This window comes from Cupressus sempervirens, chromosome 1, assembly GCF_028749045.1.
Source record: "Cupressus sempervirens isolate cs-2001-9-10 chromosome 1, ASM2874904v1, whole genome shotgun sequence".
Classification (NCBI taxonomy): domain Eukaryota; kingdom Viridiplantae; phylum Streptophyta; class Pinopsida; order Cupressales; family Cupressaceae; genus Cupressus; species Cupressus sempervirens.
Genome location: NC_143118.1, coordinates 618,216,226 through 618,237,966, shown reverse-complemented (window position 1 = coordinate 618,237,966; position 21,741 = coordinate 618,216,226). Strand labels below are relative to the sequence as shown.

At 34.8% G+C, this 21,741-nt stretch overlaps 1 long non-coding RNA gene across 1 annotated transcript in view; it reads right to left on the bottom strand.

Moving 5' to 3' along the window:
* Positions 1-15,922: 15,922 nt before the first annotated feature.
* Positions 15,923-21,741, bottom strand: part of LOC149579425 (uncharacterized) — a 42,346-nt gene continuing 36,527 nt past the window's right edge. Inside the window, exon 3 of the long non-coding RNA XR_016365034.1 lies at positions 15,923-16,502. This is a non-coding gene — a long non-coding RNA (uncharacterized LOC149579425). The remainder of the gene's footprint in view (positions 16,503-21,741) is intronic.

Genomic DNA, 21,741 nt, shown 5'->3' with positions numbered 1-21,741 from the left:
TATGTAACTTAGTGAATACTATGAAACTTAACATATACTAAATCACTCGGTTGACACTATGTGGCTTGGTCATCACTAGATTCACATCGCTAACACTTCTGGCTCGGTAGACACTAGAGATCATGGTTAACACTATTGAACTCGGTTAACACTATGAAACTTGGTTAACACTAGAGTTTCCATCACTTTTACTAAACAACTTGGTAAACACTGCTACACTCGGCATAAACTGTACATAGGTTCTGAAGCTCGATAGCAACTGTATAGCTCGATAGCAATGTAACTAATTGACTTAGTGTGAGTCACTAATAGACAAATTGACCTTAATGTCAACAATCTCCTCCTTTGGCATAGTGAAAAAAGCCCTTATCATCCAAAAATTAAATATACAAAACTACAAAGTCAAAAAGATTCTTTTATCTCCATTCTGTGTCTAAAACTCAGTAACATCCTCTATTTTTCAATTTTTTTAAAATTGCTTTTGTAAAGATGTTTTCTACTTGTATGTTCAATACAATATTATTCTCCCATACATAAATATGGAGTACTACTCCCCCATACATGTATACTTTACATACCTTTACATACACTTCTCCCTCTTTATACATATATACATTCATCTGTATTGCAACCCCCTTTTTGACATAAATGTCAAAGGTGTATTTACATGTTAATACCAAAATGTGACAAGAATTCAGAGTGTACCTTCAGTATTAATGCCATTGCCTTGTCCCAATTTTCTTGTAGCACCTTGTTTGCATGCAATGCAATCTGAACTTATGCTGATAATTCCATCATATGGTCAGCTATGGAGAAGTTATTGTCATGGATGAGTGTCTTAGCATGTGCAATGTGTGTCTGCAGTGCATCCATGTTTGGAAGATTCATGCCTTGGATTTCTGCAAGTGTGGCCCTGATCCTAGCTTCTTTAGTAATTTTGCTTGCAAAATTTTCAGAAATATGATCTTTGAATAATGAGCAAAACTATAGTTTGAGTCAAGTGACAGTTGTTATGCACTTACCTTCATGTCTTCATCTATCTTTGATAGTTTATTTTTAATTTCTTGTGTGAAGATAGATGTGTCACACAACTTAACAAATAATGAAGTGACATTATTTACAGATGTCTCCAATGAAACAAGATTAGTAGACAATTCTACTCGGTGTATTGCAATTTTCTATGCCACTTGTTCCAATACCTTGTTTTCAAATTTTCATTCTGCTCTTTGTAGCAACTTATCATGTTCATTCAAGTCTTCATTGAATTTCTGGACAACTTTTGTCAACTGATCCATAATAGGTTGCATATGATCAACCTCAATACTTAGTGCACTTACAAATATGTCATTTTCATCTTCAAGCACTTGGGTTTTCTTTTTCATCTCTTCTCAAGGTTTCTATTACTTAGCTCTCTTTTGCAATAATTCACCCATGATGTTCATTTGATCAAAATTGAGAGTAGAGATATCCCAGTTCAGAATAACTGTATCCTCGTCTAGATCAATATCTTCTTCTTTACCCATATCCTTGTCCTTAATTGAAACTTCTGTACTCGGATGAGACTTGTTCTCAACTGACATTGTACTAGCTATATGTGGAATAGTAACAACAGCAGAAACAAAGGGGCTAGCAAAAAATGTAGATATGGCACTAATAGTAGAAATGCCTTGTTGTTACATGATAAAACTTGATGATGGAGGCATTTGTTGCTCGAAAAATGAAGTATTGGCCACTTCAATTTATGGAATACCCAGTTGAATAGGTCCAGAGCTTGGTTTGGTGCATGGTATTGCAGTGGTAGACACAACCAACTCAATAGAAGTTTTCTCAAAGCCAAATTGCTCTGAGTCTTTTCTCAAAGAATGAGGAAATGAAGCCATTACTATTGCTGCAATGTTTTTTGCATCAATTACCTCAATACTTTGAATATCTGGAAGACTTCCTCCAATAGCTTCCTGTTCTTCCTCCTCATCATCCAAATTTACATCATCTAATTCATCATTTTTTACTTCCATATTCTCTTCCTCATCATCATCATCTTTGTGATTAACATGAACAACAAAATCACTAGGTTGATGTAGCTAGTAAATATTCTTCCATGTTGATGTAGAAATCTTCACAACATATTCGATGTTATTGAGAAGTATTATGCAAGTGTTCATCTTTAGAGTTAACTTTTGTTCATTCTTCTTCAAAGATTCTTTCACCTCTTTCTCATTGAGACTCGGCATGAGTTGCCTCAGAGTCTGTTCAAAGATTTTTTTTGCAATTTTCTTTGTATGCTCCCATCTAGGTTTGGTTGCTTACATAAGCTCATTAGGAATTCGCTTAGTAAGTTGATCAAGAGAATACTTCCATTTACCCAATTTTTTCAAGATGATGTCTTCAATATATATTTTCTCATCTGCATTCCTTGATTCATATTTGAGATATTTGAAACATGCCATGCTAATTCCATCCTCCAATTCCTTTAACTTTTTTTGAAGAGTAACTATAGGCTTTCTAAAAATAATTTTTTCGGCATCCTCTTCACCTAACTTTAATTTCTTCCTGGATTTATGTGCCCTTCTTGTGAATACAGCAGCGGATGACTTAGTAGGTTTGGTTATAATAACTTTACCTTTCTTTCTTATAGGCTCTTTTTCCTTAGATTTGGATTCCTCATCTTCATCCTCTATATTGTCTTCTTCCACATTGTCACCTTTTCCTTCTATTAGTGGGAGAATAGAACTTGCTTGCTTCAGTTTTGTTATCCTCTTTCTTCCTTTGACAATTGCTTGAGGAAGCTTAATTTCAAGTTCTATTCTTGCCTTGGCTTCTTCATAAGTCTCAAAATATGGTGTCTTAGAATCCACAAGTTCATTCAATAGAGCCTCAATGATATTTATGGTCTCATCTATTTTAACCTCATACTCCAGAGGTTTAACCCATGTTATTCTAGGTCTAACTACCTGAATATATACCTTGTCACGATCTACCATAAAACAAATATCATCCTTGTAGTCTTCTACAAGCTTCACAAGTATCCTATATCTATTATGCATCTTCTCTTTGAATGTTTCAGAGTAGTTGTCCATGATGATATCAAATTTTTCACCCATCTCTATTATATACTCATTAATTTGACATAATACAAGGGCATATTTTCTCCCTACTACTAATCCTTTAGAAGGGAAGAATTCTTGCACAAGAAAAATAAACAAGTCAAGCGTGGACCAAACTTACACGGATTGTTCTTGCAACCTCTGATGCTCCCCATATTTTTGTTGAAATGATTCAATAACAACTTAGCAAGGTCAAATGACATGTTATTCTTTACTACCTTGAGAGCCAAATCAACTACTTCACAAGATACATTATTTAGATGATTGGAGCTATAGATTTTATGGGCAACGATATGGATGCCAAATTTTAATTCCATGTCAGTTAGATTGTTGATCTTCATTCCTTTGTCATCCCATTCGGCAAGGGTGTTCTTCTCTAGTTGCACCTGACCTAGGGTTTTGGTCACTTTTGCTTTGTCCAACATTGGAAGACTAGTAATTCTATGAATCATTTTCGTTGTGATTATAATGAGTTGGTCTAACCATAACTTTCCATTGTAAACTTGGCTCAGGATGAATCTTATCCATTTTGACTGAAAGTTCCTTGGCATATGTGAAATATGAGCTAAGCCCTTAGCTTCCAAATGTTGATGCTCAGGTTTTAGAACACCATTCACACATAATTTGTTCAATGCTTCATTATCTCATGAGTGCCTAGCGCTTGGATAGAACATTTGTAATATGAATGGATATTGTGTATGAGCAATACCTTGGGCAGAATTTGCAATTGTGCACTAGCAAGGTTTATCATTTCTGTAATTGTTGGACTCAATTTGAAGTTTGGTGCCTTGTAATTGACTCCTCAAATCAACATTTCAGACCCCCTTTTGGTTTTGCTGCTAGAAGACACCACACTTGGTAAGGTTTTGGAAAATTTGAATTTTCTTCAATAGCAAACACACAAATTGCTCTTAAGCTTTGAAATCGCTCTACTCAACTAGCTCTGGGAATTTGTGGTGAAACAATGCATTCACTTTCTTCCTTTTAATAAATTTCCTCTTTACAATCACCATTAATGCTTGGTATGTTTGTTGACTCGCTAATAATTTGTCTCTCACTCAGTTCATTTTTAATGCTCGGTAGATATTCATAGCTTGGTAGAGTCATTATCAACTCGATAGAGTCCTTATCAATTCGGTATCCACATACAGTACTTCATTGTCTCCCAACCTTGCAAGGTAGGATCTTGTGACCCGACCTATCTTGGTAAGGTCTTGATTTCCATGACCACTCGGTGATCCTTGTGCATCTTAAATGTTGATATGGATCTCTTCTTCTAGCTGACTGGAACTGATGAGAGATGTCTACTTTAGAATCTTAGTTCCAATTCCTATGGGAATTCAAGTTGAAATGATTGAGTCACCCAACTCTTGACTGACATTTGCTTCATGACTAGGACTTACATTCTCAAGAGATTTTGGTATCCATTGCTACTTCATTTTCTTTCTGATATTGTCTACTTTGGCTTTCTTTTCATCTTCAAATCTTCCTATGTTGATACAGTTCTTGGTAAGATGTCCAAGCTTTGTACAAATAAAACATCTTTTAGTGGTACCTATTTTCCTCATATGATTTTTTACACAATTTTCTCCAATGTGCCCAAATTAACCACAGTAGTGACATCTGCACCATGTATTATAATCTCATCCAAATATTGCTTTTACAATCTATTATGATGGATTCAATATCTTGGTTATTCATTCAAAAGATTTGATTCCTTGTATCTTGTAATTGTGACATTTACCTTCAAACTTAGATTTCTCCTTGCATTCACTTTCTCTATGACCATGCTTATTGCAGCTATAGCACTTTCCATTTACTCTGAAATTTTTTTAATGTATGACCTATCTCTCCACAGTGATTACAAGTAGGCCTTTGATTCTTTAGAGATCCTTGTCTAGATGATTCTACTTTTGTATAACCTAATCTTGCTTTGCCTTTGTGTTTATATTAATTTTTCTTATTAAATTGATCCATGCTTTCTTGTGATTTCAACATCCTTGTATTGGTTTCTTTTCAATGTTTAGATCATTTTGTAGTCTTTCATTTTCTAACCTAAGATTCATAAGTTATTCATTCACATTTGTGAGATGATCAATGAACTATTTTTATTTTAGGGATAGATGTTGACTTTCATTGTTCTTTTCTTCTATCTCTTCTTTGGCTTTATCTTTTGCTTCTATGACTTCACATAATCTTACTAACTAGATTTCTTGTTGTCTTTTCATCTATCTAACTTCTTCTTGAAGACTGGAATTCTTTTCTAATAGGTCTTTGATTGCTTCATCTTCTTCGTCTAATTTTCTTTCTAGATAGATATCTTCAATCCTTTCTTCAGTGTATGTATTGTCATTCATTTGTACTGCAAGATTTTTCCTTCTTTTCAATGATTCAGAGAGTTGGTCCTTTGCTTTCTTTAGTTGTCCAATGGCTAATTTAAGATCCAAATTTTCATTGTCAATAGCCTTATCTAGCCTGTATACCTCCATTTCCTTTGATCTTTACTCAAATTTTTAAACTTCTTCTATGAGAACCAGAAAGACCTCTAATACCAATTGTTGGAAATATGAGGCAGGCAAGGTTACTGGGGCGTGAATCAAGAACCAATAAAACTTAATCTTATTTCACCAATTAATTAGGTTCATATAATATTCTAATCTAATTGCATACTGATCACTTCCAAGTACCTTGAACTCGGTTAGCACTGTGTGACTTGGTAAAACTTGGCATATACTGAATCACTCGGTTGACACTCTGTGGCTCGATCAACACTAGATTCACATTGCTAACACTTTTAGCTTGGTAGACACTGGAGATCATGGTTAACACTGTGGAACTCAGCTAATATGTAACTCAATTAACACTATGGAACTCGGTTATTACTAGAGTTTCCATCACTTGTACTAAACAACTCAGTAAACACTGCAACACTCTACATAAACTATACATAGGTTCTGAAGCTCAATAACAATTGTATAGTTCGGTAGCAATGTAACCAATTGACTAAGTCTGAGTCACTTATAGACAAATTGACCTTAATGTCAACATTACTCACCCTCGGATAGGGCAGAAGTCGTCATGTATAGGAGGAGGGCTTTAGTTGGACTCCAAGTCAGTGCAAAGTCTCTCCTCATGTTGAGCAGGGGGAGAAAGTAAGGTGTTATGGGACCTTGTCAATACGAACTAATTTTTATTTGGGGAGATAAGGCGAGAAAAAATGGAAGTTCATTTTGATTAATTAGACTCAAAAAAGACATTTGATTTATGTTCGTGATTGATATCTCTTACCTAGAAAAATCTACTTGCTCCCTAGTCTTGGTTCAATATGGAACCTGTTGTGCAAACCTTGGATTAGATTTGTTTGTTGGGTGTGTCATCATGATTGATTTGATTGTCAACCGGTCAATTTTGGTTCTCCTAAGCTTGGGGTGAGGCCTCATATCGAGGCATTGGTTAGGAGGTGAGCTCTCCATGGTTTTCTTTATATAAATTTGCAAATTGCTTGGATGGTATCTTGATCTGGAGCAAAACTGGGTTCAAAATCGTCATGGTGTTCTTGAGTTCATTGTTATGGAGACTTCTCCTTGTAATGATTCCATTGAATCTTTTTATATGCTATAAAAAGAAAGTTGGATGTTTATTGGAGCTATTGGATTTCAATCTTCCTAATGTAGTTATTGTAATAAAGAGAAATGTGATCTTGATGTATAAAAAAATGATATTTGAAATAAGAACATGTTAAAAAGATTTCATTGTAAGTCTGTTGTAATTTATTGGTGTAGGATGAATGCAGAAATATAGTGTTTCACAATTCATTTCTTGTAACACTTCTTATACCTTGAAAATTCAATTCTAAATGCAAAGTAATCAGTTGTGTTATAGATATTGATGATCTATAAAGTTATTCAATTTCAATATGACTATGTTCTATAGGAATTGGATTCGATTGAATATTACCTTATATTGCATGTGTTATAAACTATTTAAATTACTCCTAATTTAGATCAAAAATTTAACATCAAAACTATTCCTGCAAAACCATTCAAGAAAATAAATATATATATATTACCTTATGCCATGTTAAAAATTTCTATAAATAAACTAGCACTTCAAAGAGAAAAGAGATCACAAAAATTCACCTAATTTTAGAGCCAAAATGCTCTCTAGATTTTGCATGGAAAAAGTTTTAATTCTTCTTAGTAACAAAGAATATTCCTTTAAGAATCCTATTTAAATCTATTTGATTCCTTATTAAATAAGGAATATATAATTATAAATTGAAAAAAAAAAATTAAAACAAAACTATCTACACCTTACCTTATGCTAAGTTCACCCATTAAACTTAAATTCATAACTTTCCTTATCTATGCATCCACCTATGTTGATGTCACTGTCTTTCCATGCATTGAAGGTCTTTATTTCCCCTAACATGTACACATGTTAACTTTTCACTAGATTCCCCACTCTCCAATGCACTCCTCATCCCATTCATTGGAGGCAGCATGATACTCCCCACATGGGAGGGGATTTTCTTGCGGGTTTCATTGACCTTGGAGGGAGGGGATGTTTGAAATATAATAAAATTTAAATGACCACCTCATCCTTCCTTTATCCATGTCTAAACATAGAACAAAGAGTGCATCTTAGTTGTGTTGGAAAACCTCCCACACTCTTCAAACACTACACCCACCTTCTTCCATGTCCACCCTTCTCATGTGTGCCCCATGAGGGAGAGAAATGGAAATCCCTTATGCTAGGTGCAGTCTTGAATATGTGTGCCAAGGGTTTGTGGAGGATAGGTTAGTGACCAAGTTAGGAGTTAGGTTTTAGGAGTTGGGAGAGCGGTTAGTAAGTAGGGGGTAAGGGATAGTTAGGAGTTAGTTAATAGTTAGTTGTTAATTAGCATTAGTTATAGTTTTTAGTTGATAAGTTATTTTATGAATTTTTGAGTTAGTATGTGTTAGGGTGATTGGTTGGTTAGATTAGTAAGATGTTAGTTGATGGTTAATTAAGGTTAGTGAGTTATAAAGTTATGATTAGGTAGTTAAAGTAGGTTAGTCCTATTTAATAAAGTTGTAAAAGTGGTTTCATTTTAAATATTAAATTATTAAAATGAGAATGGTGGATTGTTAGGATAAGTTAGTTGATTAGCTAGGACTAGAATATGATTAAGAAAAATTGATGATATTTTAGATTAGTTTAAAACATTTAAATGTTTTTGGTTTATTGTATTTTGCTAAATATTTAGTTATTATTTAAATAAAGTTATAGATGTTTTTTATTAAGTAAAACAGATTTTGAAGGGTTCCTGAAACCCTATACAAGACTAAAGATTTTCAATGGACGCTTAAACCAAATAATGCAACAAACAAACGCAAAACTGGTCACCCCGCAAAAAAAAGGTAACCAAGGTGATAATAAAGCCTATCACCAGCCAAAAGAAAAGATCCAACAAGGAGGCAGGGCCAGATACATCACGATTTGCCCTTTGATTTAGAGCCTTACTTGCATGATCAAAGATTCATTTCAAAAGGGGGAGCAAATGGCCTAGATTTCTTTCCTTTAACCACAGTCCAACCATCCTCCACCTTTGTTGCCTCAACAGTCCAATCCCCTGAGGAAATAGAATGCCCTGAGGAAACCAAAACAAACTCCCCCAAAGAACCCAAAGCCACCTGGTCACCCACAGAGCCAGGAGAAAAGTCCAGTGCAGGGGCAGGGACAAGAGGGGAAATCTGACCCCCAATAGGACCAGGATGAACATCCAGAACCCAGGCGAGAGAGGGACCCGGGGTCTCCTTCCCCACCGAAGAAACTTCAACAGAGGAAACAACCGCAAGCAAGGGAGGAACATAGGAGGGTTCCAAAGCAACATGAGAGCCGACTGGGAAGGCAAGTGTGGCAGCCACCTGAGAGTCCAGGGAAGGGTCATCGTCCCCAACGGGAGGGGCTTTGAACATGGTGTAATGATCATCCTTAGCATTCTTCCACCAAGAAGGAGACTTTTTTGGACTTGATTTAACAGAGGAGCAGCAAGAAGCAAGGTGACCAGTCTGGTAGCACTTCCGGCAATGAAAAGGGATGCCCTCAAAATCGAGACACTGGATCCAAGCACCAAACAGAGAAGCCAAACAAATCTTCGAAGGGAGACCCTTGGAGATGTCAACCTCAACAAGGATCTGAGCATAGGTGGTGCAATACACATTGGAAGAAGCATTATCCACGAGAAAGAAGTCCCCAAAGGCCTCCCCCACAGCGTCAAGAACAAAATCCACCCAAAGGTGAAGGGGAAGATTAGGCAATCTGACCCACAAAGGGACCTTGTTAAAGGATTCTGTAGAGGGGTCAAAGTCCATGAACCAGGGTTTAGCCATCAAGGGAAATTTCTCGTTCCAAGAGAAACCCCGACGAAGAATAGCATTTCTATCTTCAGCAGAATCAAACTTCACAATGAAAAAACCCTTAGCAACAGGGTATATCTGAGCAATACCTGATAAAAAGGGTTCTCAAACATGACCAATCTAGGCATGCAAGTCCAAGAGGGAGGGCCAGAAACCCTTGAAGTGAAAAATAGCATCTGAAGAAGAGAAATCATCCAGCTGTTCAAAGATGTCATCTACAACATCTAGTTCTAACTCCACAATCACCGAGTCGCTAACAACAAAAGGCACAGAAACCCTAAACCCTAGCCGTGCATTCAGATCCCTAAAACCATTGTGGGAACCCGACCTCACATTTGAGCTGCCTAAGCTAGCCTCGTAGGCAGCAACATCTGCATAAGTGCGAGCCACAGCCACTGTCCCCACACCATGAAACCCAACAGGAGCAGATGAAATGCCAATGCCAGGGCCAATGGCCGCAGACAGAGAAAGAGCCCCAACAACATGCGCAGACGAGCTCTTCCCGAGCAAAGATGTAGGTACAGACGATGCATCCAAGGAGGTAGGAGGAGCTTGCCCAAGCACCATAGCCAGGCGGCACTCAGGATCAAAACACCGCAGATCTATGACTCCCGTTGATAATGTATGTTACCTATTCACTAGCTTGAGAATATGACTTGATATGATCAAAGCAAAATGAGTATTAAAATGAGCAAAAGTTATAGATGTTTGTTTCATCTTAAAATATTTAAATGTTTAAAAGTGAAAGGGAAATGAGTTGTTAGCTCGGGATAAGTGAGAGGATTATAAGTTAGTATTAAATATTAAATTTAATAATTTTTATGGGACATTTGGTATTTGAGTTTTACCTTATAATAGATTATAATAAACTTTAACAAAGTTGGTAAGAGAATTATGGACATTAGTCTAGAGGGTTAGTACTTAGGGTATAGACCAACTTTTGAAATGATGCAACTAGTTCATTTAGAAGGTTTAACTGACTACTAAAACTAATAAAAGATGACACAATAAACTATTGTGTCTTGCAAAAATAAATGAACCTAATAATGTGAAATGCTAAGTAGTAAATTAAGGTTGACTTAGTCAACAATTAGGGTATAGTCAACCCAAACTTGGTGTTCCTATAACTCCTTGACTTGAGTGTTCTGAATTGGTATAGTATGGTCAGAATGTCAACTCTGCATCTTATATAAAATAATTAGCATCTTCAACTGATTCAATCTTTAGCATACCAACTTAATCCTGAATATTGAATCTCAAACCATTAATATACCAAGCCAACTTCTCCTTAGACAATTTTCTATTTCTAGAACAAATTGTTAACTTGTTAAACTCCTCGCTATAATCTTTGACAAGCATATCCTTTTGTTTAAGATTCTGTAATCTCTTAGACAACTCAAGTTCATAATCAGCAGGGATAAATTTAGCCTTTAACTCTGTCACCATCAATCTCCATCTAGTGATTGTCATTTCACCTTCTTCTTTGTCTCTTTGCAATTCTTTCCACCATAATGCAACATGTCCTTTCAACTTAGTGTGTGCCAACATCACTCTAAGCGGGTTACCTATATCCTCTAACTCAAAGTAGTCTTCCATCTCACCAATCCAACCAATTAGCTCTTCAAGATTCAAAGGAACTTCTAGGAGAAATTAGAAACATGTATGTTGTGATTTAGCTTCAGTCAAGTGTCAAATCTATCCAACTGACCATTGCTATCTTCCATAGGTCTCTCCATGTGATCAGTTTTGTCTTGACCACTAGATCCAACAACCTCAAAGTCTTCAACAACTTCTTCATAACCATATTTAGTACCCACATTCCTTGGTACACCAACAATAGCTCTCATGATCTCATTCTTCATTAGCTCCATCTCAGATCTAAAATTTGATCTAACCTTCTTTGAAGTCCTAGTCTCAATGACATCACACAAATCATAAATCACCCTATGCTCCAATCTCCTTAGAGTCATCTTCCAAGATCTTCAATAACCCAAAGCAACAAATCAACCAACTCCACAAGATCAATCTTCACTCTAATACCACATAATGTAGTAAAAGGAAGGAGAATCCCCAAAGGATATATCTTAGCCCCCAAAAAAAACCACACAATGGAATATAAACAATAACTAATAGATTTAGATCAATTGCAACATTTATTCTCACAATAGAACCATAAGATTTTCATTCAACATGCCCAGTTGTAAGGCCTTCTAGGTTTCAGCCAAATACATAAGCAATTATAATAGTAATTGTGCAAGACCTTGCAACATCCAACCACTAGCTAGCCCAGATCCACAATCTAGTAGAAAACCCCAAAAGTGTCTAAAGTTTGTGTCTACAAGCCACCAAGCAACCTTCTTGTTTTCCAAGCCCACACTTAGCTACTAGCTTTGTTGAAGTTCGCTCTCTCAAAAACTCCTCCATGATGAATGAATAATGATTCCCCAATGTCTCAAGACAAGACAAGACCCCCTACTTGTACTAAACCAAGCCACTGGCTAGCATAGCAAGTTACAAATTAAATAAATCCTTGCATTAAATCAACACTCTAGCCACAAGTTGACATGTTGTAATTAGAACACAATAAACATTAATTTTCTTAGTTAGCTTACGATAATCACTAAATACACTTAGGAAAGATCACCAAGACCCAAATAGGTCCTCACACATCCCTATGAACACTCCATGTCACGAACACACTCCACACACATTAAGTTCACCAAGTCAGGCAATCCAACCCGCAAGACTCCGTTCGATGTGCCATACTGTGGAGTGTCAACAAAATCACCAAGCATCGTCAAGAAACAATACATGTGGAGTAATATAGAATAAGTCGAGTTATGTAGTATAAACTGAGAAGCATAGTATATGTCGAGTATTAGTATATGTCAAGCTCCTTCAGTGATCAAGCTATGTAGTATAAATTGAGAAGCATAGTATATGTCGAGTATTAGTATATGCCAAGCTCCTTCAGTGATCAAGCTCCTCAGCTAGCATTACAACTCAATGATGACTGAGCACACCCCTTCTTTGACCAAGCTCTCTAACCTCAAGGTAGAACCACTCTAACATGAAAGATTTCCAACTACCCTAGGATGCTCCTACATCAACACATCGTATATTAAAGTAGATCAATGTACTGATAAGTCCTAAAATATAAAGTAAACAGGAATGTCATATATTAAAGATCAAAGTAGATAAGTCCTAAACATGAAATATAGTCATGTATCATATACTAAAGTAGATCAATATATGTAGATATATCCTCTAACGTAAAGTATACAAGAGTAATATTATTTGTAGACCATCTCAAATGGTCCAAGATGCTCATGGAGAACATTTAATATTCTCTCATGGTTCTCACTACCTAGTCTCCACTTATGACATTCATATTGAGATCTAATTGGATGGAAAGAAAGGGAGGTATAAAATACTAGGTGGATATATTGAAACACCTTCTTATCATATTGAGATCTAACTGGATGGAAAGAAAGGGAGGTATAAAATACTAGGTGGATATATTGAAACACCTTCTTATCATATTGAGATCTAACTGGATGGAAAGAAAGGGAGGTATAAAATACTAGGTGGATATATTGAAACACCTTCTTATCATGTTGCTTATCAACAAAGTGAATTCCATGTTGCACTATTTTTATTTTCTTGAGATATGTTCCCTCTAAAACAAGTGAACCCACACACCATGTATTTATGTTAACAATACAAAAGTAAAATAATTTTGGTATTCATTATATGTTATATATTTGAAACATAAACCTATAGGGAATAACATCTTATTGCTTTCTTCGAGTTCAATTTACTTCATCCTTTCTATGGTGTAATGCAATAAATAGTAATTAACTCCTACATTTCCAGGCTCAATAATAACTACAAAGACATCTCCTGCACACACAAAATGTTCTTAAGATAAATTACTTCAAACTTGAATTTTATAGGTTATATACAGTACAATGGTTGTATAGGTTGTTATAGTATTTGTCTTGGTGCTCATGATGATTGATCACTACATTGATCAGTGAACAATATGTTTTCTGAAAAGTGTTTTGGTACTTCCCTAAAAAGATCCTTGGTATTCATCCATATTTGATGATATGGCCTTACACTTTGAAGCATAGAATGTATGTTATATAGGTTTTTCACTTCTACCTTTTAGGTCCATAAAAATATTGTTATTATCTTTTGTGAATGTAATGTGTTGGAAACTTGGGTGTCCATTAGAACTAGTCCAAAATATGGTCTATGTTCTCCACATTTATTTTTATTTTGTTTTGGCATGGAGAGATGACTTAAAATACTTTTGCATATCAAAAAAAATTATGTTTAAAAAGTGTAGTACTAGTATGTTTTTGATGATTTCTTACAAACATGCTTCCCTATCCTTCTAAATTATGAAGAACTTTGTGTTAGATTGATTGTTCTAGCTTGGATCTTTGAAGAAACATAAAATATACTCTTGGGAATTATTTTTAATGTTCAATAAATATCTTTATGTGATCTGCATTATGGTGATTAAGTAATTTTTTATTGCATTACACCTAGAGTTAATTTTTAGGGTTGTTTATGGTTAGCTTGCCAATATGGGTTGTTCTTTTCATTATGTCATTTTTTTTATTTTATTAAGTGATGTGTTGAGTTTGTTTTATGTGTTGAATCTTTTCATGTGGGATCCACTTTAAATGGTTTCATGATGAGGAAGAATTTCTACACTTCTATCCATTTCTGATTTCATGGGATATGCACAAGCATGTGTAATGTTTGGGATCACATTAAATATTTGGTTATGATATTTTAAGTCCTCTCGATTGCCTATGGAGGACCAATTTCACTAGAATTAATTTTTGGAAGCCAACTTGTTAGAATTGTCCAATTGAGCTAATACACATGCTTATTGAGAAAATCGGTACAACTAATCAAGGTTGTGGATTGAAAAAAATGACATTGTAAGGAGTTTAACCACAACATATGGAATGAAAATTCACATGTACTAGAAATAGAGTAGAACACATTTCAGAAATCAACTATCTTATATTAATATCTACAACATAAAATCAAGATGAGAAAACTTTTTTAGAAACAATAATGTAATGCTACACCTATATTAAGACAATATCTTCAACATCTTTCATGGAAGTTGTTTCTAGTGTAAGATTGTGTTGTCTTCTTGGCTTCAATGTGTCTCAAAGTTTAAAACTTCATTCAATAGGCACTATGGGTATATCAGTATTTTCCAAGATGTTTGTATCAATTTAGAAAATTCTTGGGCATGACAACTATCACAATCATCACCAACAAAGACATCTCATAATGGAGTTTCCTTGAACGAAAATGTTCCTTGAGAAATGATTCCAAGGAGAATTAAAGTTGAAAGATGTTGAGATTACAAGACCTACTCTTCAAGTTAATCATTAAGAAATAATTATGTTTTTAAATACAATAGATGAATTACATGATAGCAAATTCAAGCCAAAATTAGACTATGTGACTGATGATAGTCAAGATATTTTAAAGAGCCTTAGTATTAACAATATTTTTGTGATTGTGTTCATTAGACTGGATCATTTATGACATTTTAATGGACTTGAAATAATAATGCATAAAATTAACAATGAATGTGATACTAAAGTAATTAGTAACAATGATACTAAAACTAAAGATGACTTTGATAAATTTTATAAGGACTAGATTTCTTTCCTTTGAGAGGACTTAAATTTTTTTCAAACATTAGGAGATTAGGCAAATTTACCATGTGCTACATTTATCCTATATATTTTTCTAAGGAGAAGTGAGAGCTAGTATCTACCAATGATTTAGAAAACATGGATTGGTCATTACAAGGTCTTTCTATAATGGGATGTATAAGAACCAATTTAATGGATGAGAAAGCCTGAGTACACAAATCCTTATTTGACGAACATAGTGATAATGAGGAATTTGAAGGATTTTTTGTTGAGCAGGATAGTGACCCTAACATACAAATCACAGGAATAACGTATAAAAGGTACCATTTGGGGAAACGGTGTAGGAAAGGATGAGGACTATGAGATTGAAATCTCAGTTTACAAGATGAAAATTGTTAATATTCAACATCCTTCTTATTACATAAATCTACTTCAATTGTACTATCTTGCATCAATCTTGCTAGAAAAGGAAAAACCAAACTAGAAAACCTCAAACAAATATGAAAGATAAGAATGTAAAACCTTTATAGTATGCAAGGTTCCTTTCAAGTTATGGATGAGACAGTAATGACTAGAAAATGAAAAATCTTCCAACTGTATGGGATAAAATTATGGAGACAAATAGATATTTTCATTATTTCTTTGCAAATAGAAAGCTCATAGTGCCATATTGATAATGTACTTGTCAAATGCCAAAATCAATGAAAGAAAATTTGCAGGCAAAAAAATCTTAGAGTTGCCAATATGCTTGAAAACATCCTTTGAAACCTATCAAAGTTTACCATGTTGGTGGCTAGGCAATGAGAATTTTTGACAAGCTGAAAAAAAGCTAGAACAAACAATGGGGTTTTGAACCCTTGAGAAAATTAAAATTATTGCTAGGAAAGTTTGTAAAGGATAATTAATACTAGCAGTCTTGTGTCAATCAAGCTTGGCACAAAATTGTTCGAATGCTCACAGCATCATCAAACTTGGCACTATCTGTGCACTCACTTCTTTCGTACGGTATTTGTGGAAGACAAAATTATTTGAAGCAAATTGTTGTCCAAGCTTGGCCAATACACCACTCATGAGTTTACCTGTTGAAGAACTATCATTGACTTGAAGTTTTCCCAAAATGGATACAAGACAAATGGCATAATACACTGTAAAAGATGGGTTTTGTCTGACACCATTTTTTTTGTCGCCAGTTATCTGTTACCACTCGTATCCATTGGCAAAAAAGGGAGGCAATCCCAAAAGGCAAAAAACATTTGAAAGATTTTTAATCTTTGCCCAGTCCCAATTTAATCAATACCCTACATAAGACAAAAAAAAAAAAAAATATTTCCTAAGGATTATTTTGGGCACCATAATAATGGACCTTTCAAACTCTCACAATTGCAATCATTGTAAACCATGAAAGCGTCAAAAAAAATCATCTTGAAAAGTTAAAAAAACAAATCAGAAGCTATTAGAAGACCAATGAAACAATCCTCCTTGCATATGAACTCTTGTTTCTTTAATTTTTTTTAAACAAGTATTTATTCTTTGACATTCTTTTCTGAAACTATTCATAACTATTATAAATTAAAATTACATTTCTGCATAGTTAAAAAATAAGATCTAACATTTACCTTACAATGGGTGTCTAATGGCATGAAGAGAAACTGTAGCTCGTAATCATTTTGAAGATTCTTGGCTAGCGATTACTAGACAAGGGAATTTATGCATGAGGTTATCCATTTGAATGTCTCAATTTTTTTGGGTGAGTAAAGTATATGAAAAAAGATACGTATCTTGTATTCACCTCATTAAGATATTAAAACATAGACCATTTTTTCTCCATTAACAATAACTTGAAAAAGAGATCACCTAGTTGTCATATTTTTAGCATTTGTGACCCATCTTTGTATTTGGCATATGAATATCAAATTTGAAGGATCACTATGATCTCTATGTACAAGAGAACAACCTTGTTCAAAACTAAATCGCAACTCTTCAACTTGGGTTGATGGAATAAGAGTGTGGTAATTAATTTTAGGAGGCTAATTAAATTTAGAACTACAAATATTCATATTAAATATTCTAAATTTCTAACATCCTACATATTGTGTATAATTTTTCACAATTTTTGCACCATTAAAATATTGTCCACTTACAATGCTAAAGGCAATTTTTAATAGTTTGAAAAATATGTTTTCCTTCATAAACCCATGAATCTTTGCATTTCCCATTCAAAACAAATAAACATTTATAGATTTTTATATATTGTTGGCCAATGCAGAAATGTGTGTCCACATGTTTGATAAAAGATAAGTTCACAATCTTATTTTGTTTTCCTTAACGAATTTCTACTCTTTAATTTTCTCCCAAGACACATAAAATTTTGCATGTAATAACATTCTTCTTTTTGACAAATTATGCATACTTTAATAGATTCTTGGGGAACATCATTCATTGATTATGTCTTGGCTATTTCTCTTCACTCGGGTAAGGAAATTTTGAAAGACCCAACTTCTCTCCCCATTTCTCCTGAGGTTGCAAAGATATTTAGTCAAACATTATTAGAGTGAAGTTTTTCTATTTAATAAGCCAAATTGCCTTTCTGGGATCCTTCAAACAATGGGTCATACTCAATTAAGAAAGGGTGTATTATTATTCAATCTAGACAATCTAATTAAGAAAAGCTTCGAGCATTTATGTTATGTTGGAACAATTTGTTCTACCCAAGGCCGATTGTGGGGTGTAAGAACAATCTTGCATGAACCAAAAAAAATTTATTTCAGTTGTTTGAATAAGGGTTGTCTTAATGCAAAGTTGTTGTTTGTGGAAGCTAGCTACTCAGTAAGTCAGTCATACAAGCTTAGAATGTCCTAATTTTAGAGGTGGAGGTTCATCTCAGTCATATCAACCTGTCAATGGAGGCTCAATGCCATATCATAAGTATCAATGAAGTTATTGTGGATTTTGGTGTAAATTAATTTGTACAAAAACTTTGAGTTATGTTTTGAAGGCCTATACATGCCTGAATGAGGCTCAAAAACTCAACAGATGGGCACTTGCATGGATCCAAGCATGTGGATCAGAAGGTGAAGATTATTAAACGAAGTTATAATAGAAAATTCGAGCAATCGGTTTAAAAGTTATGGCCTTCCAAAGTTGGGATGACCAAAACTTCCAAAATAAATGTCAAAGGTGTATTTGGCCAACTCTATATTTGTTGTTAAGGTCTGTGAGCCCTAGGTATTAAGTTTGAATGTCTAGAACCTTCCTAGGTGGCATAAAATTGTCTATTTAAGAAATGCCCAAAGATTGTCTAGGACAACGCTAGGTGATAGTTAGAAGCTTCATCTTTGCAAATTACTATAATGAAGGCAGCCCTATGGGTTAGCATATTGTATTTTTGAATTCTGTAATCTTGCATTTGAGGTGAAAATAAGAAGCTTATATTTTATTCTCGCAAATTGAAATTATTTCTTTGTTCATGTTATGTGTTTATGGTATTAAGGGGAGCACAATTCATCACTTTTTTTCGGGTTGGCCCTTAAAAAATTAATTCTCACTAGTGACAGGTTGCAGAAACTTACTATTACAATTGCCTTTCAATGTGTTCTTTGCAATCAAGATTTAGAATCAATTGACCACTTCTTACTAAATTGTTCCTTTTCTCAAGCATGTTGACAATTTGTGCTTAACAAACTTAATTTCCCTATGCCTTTACCAAATTCACTTTGGGATCTATTCTATTTTTGGCCAACCCCTTCCTGAAAATTAATGTTCTCATCCTTATGGTAATGTATTCCTTCTTCTATTGTCTGGGCTATTTGGTGGGAAAGAAATAGGATAATTTTCACGAAAATTGCATTCACTTTAGATAAGGTCCTCATCCATCTTGAGAAGAGCATTATTAAAATGGTTATTGCAAATACTCACAAGTTTAAAGGTCTACATGTTTTACCATCTTGGGATAACTTTATCGCTCAACAAGGGAAAGGACTCTCTTTTCCTTCCCTACCATCCCCTTTATGTCCCTTTAAGGTTGTCCAAATTAGATCTCAAGTCAAATGGATCCCCACGGTTCTATGGAAGTTAAAATTGAACTTTGATGGAGCATTTTGTGGTAATTCTTGTGAGTATGGAATCGGTGATGACAGACACGCTCTGATACCACTTGATAGAGGGCCACACCACCCTTACCCACTCGCAATCAAGAGTGCAACAATATGGAGACCAAGAGAAATAAAAAAAATGCTTCACAAGCAATTTTATTATACTTGAAGATCCTTACAACACCCACAAGATGATATCAAGCTTCTCCTTGAGCTTCTCTTTCCACAACTTCTACTTCTCAAGCTTCTACTCCTTGAGCTTGATTACAAATGATAATAAGCCTTGCTTAAATAGGCACTTCTAACCCAAGACATTACAAACACAACCAATGTGGGATAAAAGGTAAATACAACTACCTTTAAATAAATATTAAATTCCCACCCAAATACAACTAAGCACCCAACAAATACTAAATACATGATTTATCCAAAACCTTCTAGAATTTCCACCTACACACCTCGATTAATGGTATGACAACTATTTTCCTATTTATGCCACCCATGCACCTCGAAAATAGAAATTCCTCTTTTCCCTTTTTTTCTATTTTCTCCCTTTTCTCTTTTTATTTATTTATTTATTTCCTCTAATTTTCGTCACTTTCTCTCTCCTCCAAAATATATATATATATATATATATATATATATATATATATATATATATATATATATATATTTTTTTTTTTTTTTTTTTTTTTTTTTTTTAAATTAATTCCCAATAATTTTTTCATGCAAGATGCTCTTGCATCAGACTCCCCCGGTAGATAGAAAAGTGTGTCCCACACTTTGATGCCAAAAGAATGATCTACCACCATCTTCATCTTCATCAAAGGTTTCCACCTCAATAGGGACAACAAAACCACCATGCAAATCCTCCACACCAACATCTCAACCATCCAATCAACAAGCTCATGCACAAGAACAAACTGAATGTAATGCTTCATTACCAAACTCCCATTCACATCAACAACTAGTGAATTCACACCCATAGCAACAAACCCCACATCAACAGCCACATGTAGATCTCCATCAACACATGCCAAACTCTCAACACCAGCAACCTCATTGCTCACAGCAAGATGCTCTGCAATACATAACTCACCTCCAACAATCGGATCATTCACGACTGAGTGCTCCACAATATCCATGTTAGACTCAACCAACTAACCATGAAAACCAATCTCCATCCCAACATCAACAACATTAGGAATATCTTCAGCAACAACCTCTAGTTGCTCTATAGGTTCTACATCAGACTCCACAAACTGATCAGCAAAACCATCCTCTTCCACCTTGACCTTCTTAGCTTGATCAGCCAATCTAGCATCCAACCGAGAAATCATCTTAGAAAAATTCCTCTCCACTATATCATGGATTTTCGCAATCATCTTAGGGTCCAATCCTCTTGGAGCCATCTTCCAAGATCTTTGTAAACCCTCTGCAACAAATCCTTCCTACGCTTCTTGTGACAACCTTGAATTGTTTGCAAGTCAGATCGCAACCTGCCACCTCGCACGAACAATCAGGAACCACATCACAAGTCTAGGACAACAGATCTGCAATCCACAAGCTCTGATAAACTTCACCCAACCAAGGTCCTGGTACAAACTGCCTCACACTTCGGCGATCTGCTTGTACACTCAGGATCTCCTGCTCTGATACCACTGATGACGGACACGCTCTGATACCACTTGATAGAGGGCCACACCACCCTTACCCACTCGCAATCAAGAGTGCAACAATATGGAGACCAAGAGAAATTAAAAAAATGCTTCACAAGCAATTTTATTATACTTGAAGATCCTTACAACACCCACAAGATGATATCAAGCTTCTCCTTGAGCTTCTCCTTCCACAACTTCTACTTCTCAAGCTTCTACTCCTTGAGCTTGATTACAAATGATAATAAGCCTTGCTTAAATAGGCACTTCTAACCCAAGACATTACAAACACAACCAATGTGGGATAAAAGGTAAATACAACGACCTTTAAATAAATATTAAATTCCCACCCAAATACAACTAAGCACCCAACAAATACTAAATACATGATTTATCCAAAACCTTCTAGAATTTCCACCTACACACCTCGATTAATGGTATGACAACTATTTTTCTATTTATGCCACCCATGCACCTCGAAAATAGAAATTCCTCTTTTCCCTTTTTTTCTATTTTCTCCTTTTTCTCTTTTTTTTTTTTTTTTATTTCCTCTAATTTTCGTCACTTTCTCTCTCCTCCAATATATATATATATATATATATATATATATATATATATATATATATAATTTTTTTTTTTTTTTTTTTTTTTTTTTAAAATTTTAAATTCCCAATAATTTTTTCATGCAAGATGCTCCTGCATCAGACTCCCCCGGTAGATAGAAAAGTGTGTCCCACACTTTGATGCCAAAAGAATGATCTACCACCATCTTCATCTTCATCAAAGGT